At 44.5% G+C, this 8,917-nt stretch overlaps 1 long non-coding RNA gene across 1 annotated transcript; it reads right to left on the reverse strand.

Moving 5' to 3' along the window:
• Positions 1-521: 521 nt before the first annotated feature.
• Positions 522-7,404, reverse strand: LOC136384498 (uncharacterized). Its single transcript, XR_010747610.1, has 3 exons — positions 7,261-7,404; positions 6,527-6,671; positions 522-632 (listed from the first exon to the last, which is right to left on the reverse strand). It is a non-coding gene; the product is annotated as an uncharacterized lncRNA (long non-coding RNA).
• Positions 7,405-8,917: the final 1,513 nt, after the last annotated feature.

Here is an 8,917-nt window from a genome sequence, read left to right on the forward strand (position 1 = left end):
TGACACTCAGACAGTTAATAGTCTTGGACAGTTTAGAAAGGGCACTTATTGAAATCCTTTTTATGTGAAATGCTGAAAGCACGAACTGAGGGCTATTTATAATAAGCCTATGGTTCAGCATACTGAGAAGCATTTGTTCACCACCTGGCTCAGTCTCGGTTCAGGAAAAAATCAATACAGCCATCTCCATTGTGGGCATAAAAACAAAGACCCCCAAACCTCTAAGATGGACAAGGATATTACAGAGATGCACTCAAAACAGCAGGCAGAGTTGTGCAGCCACCTCCTTTCAGAGACAAAGAACATCTTTTGTTTATTGCCACCTAGTATTTCCTATTAGAGAATTGCTCCTTTGCTTGCTGTCCCTCCCTCTGGTTTTGTGGACAAGGACTCGATGCTTGATTCAGGCTGTTGAATGATCCAGGCTTAAGCCAATCAGTGCATTGTATCTTCCCTGGCCACTCTGATTGGTAGAAATGACTCCAACAGAGCCAATGGGATGACATGAGATTTTCTTTGGGAATTATGGAAAATTCTCACTGGCTGTGAAGTGAGAAGGATGTTGAGGACCACATGAGGTCTGGGGCCGCTGCAGGAGGAAGCCCATGGCCCGGAAAGAGCCAGGTAGTAAACTGAAAGACAGAGGAAACAGGGTCTGAGGGTCATTATTAGAGCCCTGCTTCAAGCCAACCCTCCTACAAAACCTGGTGGGCAAGCCGGGTGGATCCCGGTCGGGCGCATGTGGGAGTCTGTCTGACTGCCTCCCCGTTTCCAACTTCAGAAAAATGCAAAAAAACAACACCACTTCAATTCTGTGTCAACAACTTCTCTTTTCTGCTTCAGCCACTTTGCGTGGGGAATTTTTACGCTCCTCTTGCTTCTCCATCACTTCCTCTTTTTTTTTTCTTTTTTTTTACTTTTTTCTCATTTTAAAAGTGAGGCATACTTATTTTAGATAATTTCATAAACACAAAAAAGAAAAGAAACTTTCCTAAGACCACACAGCTCCAGGCGGCTGAGCCATGAGTCTGACCCAGGCTGGCTTATGCCAGAGGCTGCATTCCTAACCCTGCCGTCTATGTTAGCTTCTCACGGATACCTACTAGGCATTCTGATGTCAAGCCTTCAGTCTTTTTCACTCTTTGGAGTATTTTTTTTATCATGAGCACACATAATTATATATTTTTGCAAAGTTGGGTGATATTATTACAAATACAGTTTGTATACTATTTGTTTTTTTTACTTAGTAGTACATCATGAACATTTCCGCAAGCCATTAAGTATTTTCTAGGAACATTATTTTTAGTGGCTGTATAATATTTCATTTGAATTGAATATGTCATAATTTGAAATTCTTGTATTGTTGGCCTCCTAGGTGACCTATATTCTTCTCTATTTAAAAAAGCAAATAGGTGAAACAAGAATTTTAAGGCAGTGAAATTGTTATGTCCAATACTATAATGGTAGGTACATGTCATACATTTAACCTATAACTTCTCCAGAAAAATATTCTATTTATTAGAAATGATTGATAGTATAAATAAATAAGCAATCCAAAAGCAGTTTAAATATAAAATTTTCTCCAGTTCTGATTATTTTCTTACAATGAATTCCTAGGGGTGGGACTACTGAAGCAAAGGTTAAGCTATTTTAGACATATTACCATTATTTCTTTTCAGGAAAAAAAAATGTATCACTTTACATCTCACAACAAATGTATGAACATGTCTACTTTATTAGCTTCTTGTCAACACTGAAAGTTACTGAGTTTTTAAATCTTTGTAAATTTACTAAGAAAAGCATAATATCTAATTCTGATTTGCCTGTCTTTGGTTATTAGCTATAAAACTGAAAAGAGTATGACGCAGGATATTGGTACAGAATGAGTACTTCAGAAACAGAATGAAGTTACTGGGAAAGGTGGCTCCACACACTAGTGGGCAGGAAGAGTAATTCCTCAGGACGGAGTGGGACACAGGGAGACCCTCACATGTGAGTGTGCATCGCGGACCTGGAGGGCTTCCTGCGGCACAGACTTCTGGGCCAGCCCCAGTTTCTGATCTAGCAGGTCTGGGTGGGGCTCAAGGTTTCGCATGCCTGCCACGGCCTCAGGTGCTGCTGATGCTGCTGGCCCAGGGACCACACTTAAACATTTCCTTGTATGATAAACTCCAGAAAAATGAGAGGGGTGACTGACAAAAATCAAATTCCACATCACTCTTAGATCTTGACAGATCAAGGACATTAAAACATATGGATATAGGCCCTGGCCGGTTGGCTCAGTGGTAGAGCGTTGGCCTGGCGTACGGAAGTCCCGGGTTCGATTCCCGGCCAGGGCACACAGGAGAAGCGCCCATCTGCTTCTCCACCCCTCCCCCTCTCCTTCCTCTCTATCTCTCTCTTCCCCTCCCGCAGCCAAGGCTCCATTGGAGCAAAAGATGGCCCGGGCGCTGGGGATGGTTCCTTGGCCTCTGCCCCAGGCGCTAGAGTGGTTCTGGTCGCAACAGAGCGACGCCCCGGATGGGCAGAGCATAGCCCCCTGGTGGGCGTGCCGGTGGATCCCAGTCGGGCGCATGCGGGAGTCTGTCTGACTGTTTCCAGCTTCAGAAAAATACAAAAAAGAAAAAAAAAACATATGGATATAGGTGATCACAATAGTATAAGTAATAACATGTATATATATGTTATATATGTATAGAAGTAGATAGTAGATGTAGTATATTTCTATACATCTATAACATCTATTACATGTCACATATCATAATTAGAGAATGTATGTTATTTTCCCAATATTTATGAAATAATTATCGACCCTAACTGTTTCTCAGGCATGAAGTAAGTCCACATTATGCCGTAAAAGCTACTTCAACATATTTTCAACAGCAGGAAGAGTAGATCACATTTTCTGAAAAAACTAGAAGTAAATAAGTAGAAACGAACAAACAGTAACTCCTCAACAACATGGAAACACTGCACACTCTCTCCATACCTACTGGCTAACACAACAGACAGACATTGCTGCACACCAAAACGGGTGAACTGAAGCTGAATTGTCCTTGGGGAAATTTTACAGCCGTCAATGCTCTTATTACTAAGAAGAAAGAGTAAGATCAACCACAAAGCGGAAGGAGATAAAGACTAAAAGCATGAGACTGAATTTAAACTAGAAAACCTAAAAGCAAGATCATTCATTAACTCATTAAGGAGATATGAAACCCTAAAAAGACAAATCATAGTCTACCTTAATTAAAGAAGAACAAAGAGTAGAGATACAAATATCCAAATTAAAGACAAAAGAAAGGACAAATAACCACAGATGTGGGGGAAAGTTTTTTTTTTTCAATTGTTTCATTGATTTGAGAAAGAGAGAGAAGAAGGGAAGGAGAGAGAAAGAGAGAGAGAAAGAGAGAGAGAGAAGCATCAACTTGTTGTTCCACTTTGTTGTGCATTCATTGGTTGCTTCTCATATGTAGCCTAACAGGAGGGTCGAACCTGTGACCTCTGGTGCTCCAGGTTGACACTTTATCCACTGAGCAACCCAGCCAGGCCCCAGGGGCAAGTTTTTAAGATATTCAAGAATGCTTTGTGCCTAACCAGGCGGTGGCACAGTGGATAGAGTGTCGGACTGGGATGCGGAAGACCCAGGTTCGAGACCCCGAGGTCGCCAGTTTCAGCGCGCGCTCATCTGGTTTGAGCATAAAGCTCACCAGCTTGGACCCAAGGTCACTGGCTCGAGCAAGGGGTTACTTGTTCTGCTGAAGGCCCACGGTCAAGGCACATATGAGAAAGCAATCAATGAACAACTAAGGTGTCGCAATGAAAAATTGATGATTGATGCTTCCCATCTCTCTGTGTTCCTGTCTATCCCTCTCTCTGACTCACTCTCTGTTCCTGTAAAAAAAAAAAAAAAAAGAATGCTTTGTGAAACTGCTGAAATAAATTTTAAAACTTGGATAATGTGAACAAGTATTCCAGGAATAATAAATTGTCTATATCAAGAAGAAACAGACAACCTTAAATAAGCTTTGAGGCAATTATGAAGAAGCTATTCCTCAAAGGAGTCAGGCCCAGGCAGCCTACATGGCTCAAACCATCAAAGAATAGATAATACAAAAAAATGTTTAATTGTTCCAGAACTCAGAGAAAGGAGTGCTTCTCAATGCTTTTATTGTTTTTATAAAGCCAGAAAAACACTACCCCAAAACCTATCAAAGAGAAACCAAAAAGAAAACAGTAGACCTCATTTCACTTATAAATCCTAAACAAAATATTTGCAAGTAGAATCCATCAATTTCAGCGGACCATTATCGTCACTGATATAGAACATCTGTCCAAGCCAGCACAATAAAGCAAAACAAAAGGTATAAGTATTGCAAAGAAGCAAGCAAAATTTTTATTATTTGAAGATAAAATGATTAGATACCAGAGAAAACTGAGGAAAATAAACTGAGAAAATTGTTGGAAACAACGGTACTATTCTCAAGGTCCAAAACAAATATACAAAAAAGTAATAACTTTCATGCTAACAATAACCAGCAAGACAGTGTAATGAATAAAATTCCGTTCCCAATAACAATTTATATATAACTCTCAGACACATGCTCTATGTAGAAAACAACACTCTATACTGACAATAAAGGAGACTTGATAAAATGGAGAGATGTACCTTTTAGATAGGCTATCTTAACTCTGTGAAGTAGGAAAAAAAATAATTGTTAAGTTTTTTGAGCTGTGAAACTATAGAATTCCTCTCCGGAGAGAACTGGTCTTTTTGTGAAACCTTGTTGGGCTGGTTTAGTTTTGAAATGATAATCCCTGTGCCTTGTGTAATGGACCAGATTTAAGGTAGGGAAATTGGGCTGGAAGTGAGTAAGCCAGGAAAAAAGAAGGGGAGACATCAAAGTAAGTGGCCTGAGAGGGAGCTTAAAGAGCAAGTGAAGACCTTTTTCTAGGAAGAGGATGAGTAGAGGCTCTTTTAAGGTAAACACATACATTATTACTCAGTTTAAAGTCATGTCTTGTGCTCCATCACAATATAATCTATTTGTATAGCCTCCAAACCTTCGATGATGATGGTGGTGGTGGTGGTGGTGATAATGATGTTAAAAGCTCCTATTTATTGAGCACCTACTTTCTGGATCAATGCACGACACACTTCAACTGTTTGTCATTTAGTTATCGCAAAAATCCTATTTCCCAGGACAGTGAGAAGTGCAAGCAAAGAGAAGTTGAGTAACTGGACCAAGTGCACAGCTTGCAAATGGACTCTAGCTGTTGACGCAGACAGTCTGACTCCAGAGCTCGGAATGTTACGCCACCCTGAAGTCGCCTATCTCGTGTGCTCACAGCCTTGAGTTGGTGCCAGTGGAAAGATCAGATGGTCCAGTGGAGTGTGCGGACCGGAGAAAGGACAGATGTGCAGGGGTCAGAGCCAGAGCGGAGATCAAGGATTCCAAGGCAGCAGGAAAATGGAACTGGCCCGGGGGAAAAATAAACAAACAGCCAACCCTGGCACTGCCGCGCAACCCCAGGGAGACCGAGGACGCATTGGGACTTCTATCAGGTGTGAGATGGATGTTGAGACAACTTTATTACATCTCAAAATAAACTATTACTTCAGCTGGCTGGATAACTTAGATTTATCCAAGAGGCTTAAATGTGGCTTATAATTATTAAAATGCCAGTGCTCCCTAAAAGAATCTGTAAAAATAAATGCAAGCACACCCAAATGCTAGTGGGATTTTGTAACTTGCCCGAATTAGTCAAAAATGTATTTAATAGAACAAACTTATACAGAGTGCCAGAGTGCCAAGAATGCTTAAAAAAGAGAGAGAGAGAGAACTTATCCCATAAGATAATAATACATATCATGAAGCTACATGAATTAACTCAGTGTGTATCTCAAATTAGAAAACTGGTCAAAAATGTTTAAACAAATGGATAAACATTTTCTAAATCTAGACCTCTCTGTACATCTAACATCAAATAAAACTTCAAAGGAACCAAAATTTTAAATGTGAGAAAATAATAGAGATGTACTAAAAGAAAATATGGAAGAATCATCTTAGTGTGGCAAAGACCATTCTAAGTGTGACCTAACCTCCAGCTCACCGCCTGACCACCGGGACAGGGAAAGGGAGCTGGCCTGAATGTTTTCACTTCAGGGCTGGATAAGACAACTAATTAAGTACTTGCAACTATTCCTGATTCCACCCAAACTTTCATAAAATTCAGAAAAAGAATATATGCTTCAATAATAAAATCATAACTGTTTTAAATAATAAGAGGGCATTGGCAGACAAGAAATTTTGCAACATGACTTAAAATGCTAAACGGATCAGATCAACATAGGGCAAAAGGAAAGAGAAAAGAGAAGCCTGCAGGGGACCCAGGCTCCGCAGACGCAGGAGGAGCCTCAGTGGTGAGGAGGAGGGTGGAGAGCAGGGAGCCCCGAGGGAGTGGAGGTGAGCGAGGCCCGGGGGTCTGCACGTGCGGTTGCCCAGGGGGCCTGCCTTCCAGCACTGACCTCCAGACAGAAGCAGTGAGTGGCCACAGGGTCCAGAGAACAGGCCAGGGTCCAGGTAGCTGCTGACCCCAGAGGAGAGAGGGAGGACCGCCTCAGTAAACATGGATCCAACGCTAGTGTTTTCTTCTTCTCCCTTCCAAACCCTCTGAAATCAGTATAAAGAGATTTTCTTGGGTTTTTTTTTTTTTTTTTTTTTTTTTTTTAGCACATAAGCACACAAGGACAGACTGAAAAAAACTATGGCAAAATTTGGGATGTGGAAAAGCAGATGGACCAGGGGTAGTGGACTCGGGCAAGCTGGCTGCTGTGAGGGTGGGCAGCCAGGACCCCTGCCTGGAACCCCTGCCAGGACCCTACCCACCTCCAGGACCCCCGCTTGGACCCCCCCTGCCAGGACCCCACCCACCTCCAGGACCCTGGCCAGGACCCCACTTCCTCACCCCAACCGAGACACCCCCCCCCCGGCCAGGACTTACCCCCCTCCCCCCCTGCTGGGACCCCCACCAGGACCCCCTCCAGGACTGAGCTCGAATGAATTAAGAGCAGGAATGAAGTTGGCGCGAAATGAATCAACAAATACAAATGGGTATTTCAGAAGTTGGTTCCCTAGTCGGCCCGGACCACCAATACCGCCCAGAGAGAAATGTGGAGCCCCAGCCCGAGGGGTGGAAAGTCGGGGAGCACCAGGGACAGCTGAGGGTGGGGTGCCACCCGGGGTTTCGGAGAACTTTCACCTCGCTGAATGTTGGACTGTGATCAGTCCCCAGAACAGAGGCAGAAGGACCATAGCATCCTCCAGGCAGACGGCAGACCCTTCTCTAGGAAGTGTGACGGCCCAAGAGGAAGAACTGGAATCCTGCAAGAAGCCCATAGTTTTCACATCCCACCCACGGGCTTAGAATTTCCAATTGACTTATTTTTTCTATTCCCAGGAGTGATCTATATATCACAGCTGCCCTTCCCTGCTCCACCCTGGCTCCAGCACCACTCCCACCCCCCACCCCCACCCCGCAGCTCCCTGCTCTGGGCACAGATGCTGGGCCCAGGGAGGCTGGCCTCTGGGCCCCGGGGGCCACCTCCTCACTGGCCAGGAGCCTCCCTGCCTCCTCCACGCGCCCACCTCCAGCGGCAGTAGACTCAGCAGCAGTTACACCTGCGTTCCCCCACCTTCTGACAGGCGGGGGTGGCCCCACTCCGTGGGGAGTTCTCAGGCACCTCCCACTCGCTGCTGAGCATCTTTGCCAAAGCTGCCCAGCTGAAGAGCCGCCAGGTCCTCCAGGGGGCGCTACAGCAGGCGAGGCTGGGGAGGCGCTGTGGGCTGGTGGGTGAACGGATGCACTCGGGTCCACATCCCAGCATTGCCCTTGCGAGTCGTGAGACCTCAGGCAAGTCACCCAGCCTCTCAGAAGAATCATCGTAAGCTGATTGAAAGTGGTTGCCCCTTCTCGGACAAGAGAACGGAGGGTGAGAATTACGTGCTGCTATTTTTATAACAAACTTTCCAGTCTTGTTTAAATTTTCATGCTACTCTAGATAAAATTTCAGTCGAAAAAAATGAACTCAGAAAGTACAGAGAATTGCCAGATTGAGACACAGAGCTCAGGCAGCGTGTGCCTACAATACAGCCTATGCGTCTTCCGCTGCCCGAGGAATGCTCCAGGTCACCCGAGGGGCATCGGACACAGGGCGCAGGGGATGGCAAACGAATAGCTTCACGTGCAACCAGGGGACCCATGACACTTGAATAAAAACCAACACCATGCAAGAAGGACCACAACCACAACAGAAGAAGCTAAACCCCGAGTAAATCGAGTTAATAGACCGAAACAAGACTTTAAAAATGTCCAGTCATCAGAGGGTTCAGAGAGGATCCCTCACCACATCTCTAAACCAAGGACATGCTGCTATTATTAACCAGTGAGGGATCCTGGAAGTTGAACTGTGATATTCAGGATTAAAAGGTCCCACTGACATGCGCTCCCTAAGATTGAACCAGTGAGCTGGCTGATTGAACCAGAGAATTTCTTTATTCCAGAACACAGCTCAAAAGGGCAAGCAGATGGAAGGTTTGAGAAAGGAACGAGTCTGAGAGGACAGACTCAGTGTTGAGCTTGGTCCACGCCAGGCAGGGCTCCGTGTGCACACACGGGTCTGGGCAGAGCCCCGTGGCGTAGCTGCACCCACATCCCCACTTCCAAATTCAAATGTGGAGGTCAGTCACACGTCTTGCAGGAAAGATTTGTTCCCTAGACTAAATACAAGTCATAGAAATATTTTGCTTGGCCCACATGGTATTTTTTTTAATGATTTTAATTGGTTGTTGGCATATCAGGCACAAGGGTCTGTGAAGCAACAGTAGTGACTGTCCCCATAACGGGCACGTGCTCGCCC

Source organism: Saccopteryx leptura, chromosome 13, assembly GCF_036850995.1.
Source record: "Saccopteryx leptura isolate mSacLep1 chromosome 13, mSacLep1_pri_phased_curated, whole genome shotgun sequence".
NCBI classification, from domain to species: domain Eukaryota; kingdom Metazoa; phylum Chordata; class Mammalia; order Chiroptera; family Emballonuridae; genus Saccopteryx; species Saccopteryx leptura.